The sequence below is a fragment of the Suncus etruscus genome, chromosome 1 (genome assembly GCF_024139225.1).
Source record: "Suncus etruscus isolate mSunEtr1 chromosome 1, mSunEtr1.pri.cur, whole genome shotgun sequence".
In the NCBI taxonomy this organism is placed as follows: domain Eukaryota; kingdom Metazoa; phylum Chordata; class Mammalia; order Eulipotyphla; family Soricidae; genus Suncus; species Suncus etruscus.
In genome coordinates, this window is record NC_064848.1 from 175,533,297 (window position 1) to 175,535,362 (window position 2,066).

Here is a 2,066-nt window from a genome sequence, read left to right on the forward strand (position 1 = left end):
GGCCCCCTGCAGGGGTGTCTTTTCTTACTGATATTCATTTTCAAAAGTGCGCAGGCGCAAATACCCTTTTTAACATCATCCAAAATATTCTTATCCTTAAGTTATGTTTTGTGTATGTAGAATGTCCATTTTGTATTCTGCCCTTTCACACACCCCACAAAGCTCATTTTTACTCCCTAACTCTCTCACTCCCCCAACCATCAGTACCCCACATTACTCTTTTTAATTTCAGTACTGCACAATCCTAATCACAGACCAAAGCCGTGCATTGAATCTAACAACCCCCAACTATTTCAAAAGACATAAAATGGACACATATGTCTTTTGAATATTTTATGTGTTTTTTCTTTGACAGCTACATCTCTTACTAAATATTCTCTTATACAGTGATGGTTCTACCCACTTTTTATCTTTTCTTCTCTTTGTGAGCTGTTCAATAAGGAATTTTGGTGAAAGAGTCCCTCAGTTTAATGCTTATGATTGAACCATGTCATGGGTATTGTTGAACTTGTTCTTATGGCCCCCATATGCGCTGATAACGCCACGTGGCATTGTTCCTTGTTTGCATAGGCACATTAAAATGGGAAAATACTATATATACAAATAAGATTTTATCTATTGGAACACACAAATCTTGTAGTGCAATGGGACCTTACACCCTGAACATTTACCTAATGATCTGGCACAGCCTCAGAAGAATGGGCATTCCCCATTCACCCCTGAACCAGGGAAGCTATCTTTGAAACATCCAAGGTTTTTTATAACATCACCTGGAAGCAATCCTCTACCAGGGAAGACCCTACCGCTGCTCTGACATCGACCTGCTCAAAAGAGACTTCCCTTAACACTAAGAAGACTTGACAACAACAACGACCTGCTTACAGGCTGTGGCTCTCTGCATTGCCCTTTAATTGTGAGGTGAAACGAGAGGACGCTTCACATCCTGACTTCAATGTAGGATATGAAGATTCCAGGATCTTTAAAACAGAAACATGATACCAACAAAAGAGACTGTGAAAAATAAAAGTGTGTTGGCACTACAGGCAATGACTTGGATTGAACAAACTAGTTTGCCTGGAGCCTAGAGTTGGTCTTATGCCAGGAAACTTCAGGGGTAAGGTCTCCTTGTATTTAGTCCAAGGCTTTTCCTTTCCATGTCCCTCATATGGGCCTATGCAAACAATAACTGCGAATCTAACACCATTTTTACTGTGCTCCTTTGACTCTAATTCTTTTTTTTTTTTTTTTTTTTTTTTTTTGGTTTTTTGGGCCACACTCGGTAACGCTCAGGGGTTACTCCTGGCTATGTGCTCAGAAGTTGCTCCTGGCTTGGGGGACCATATGGGACACCAGGGGATTGAACCGCAGTCCGTCCAAGGCTAGCGCAGGCAAGGCAGGCACCTTACCTTTAGTGACACCGTCCGGCCCCCGACTCTAATTCTTAAAAAAAACAAAAACAAAAAAAACAAAAAAACACTTAAACTTTTGAGGTTAACTTAAACAAGTATGCATGTGCATGGAAATGTAAAAAAAATACTATGCTGGGGCCGGTGAGGTGGTGCTAGAGGTAAGGTGCCTGCCTTGCAAACGCTAGCCAAGGAAGGACCGTGGTTTAATCCCCCAGCGTCCCATATGGTCCCCTCAAGCCAGGGGCAATTTCTGAGTGCTTAGCCAAGAGTAACCCCTGAGCATAAAACGGATGTGGCCCAAAAAAAAAAAAAATACTATGCCTTTAATGTTTAAGGAGTTACATAAGTTTTATGGCTTTAGATTGCTTTGTGTGCTAAGAAATATTATAATGTATTACAATCTGGGGACTTGAGGGACAAAATAATTGTACATGGGTTCTGTTTTATTTTTCTTAATGTTCTTTGGCCGAAAGTTCCTAGTTAAGATATCAGCAAGGGGACTTATTCTGAAAATTCTGTTTATGGGTGATTGTCCTTTCATTGTAACTTTACCTTGTCCTCTTTTTTTGCATATTTGTCCTCATAATTAAAAAATAAAAAAAAAAAAAAACTAAGTGGTCTGTCTCCAAAAGACCCCAGGCAATCCCTAGCACCGAG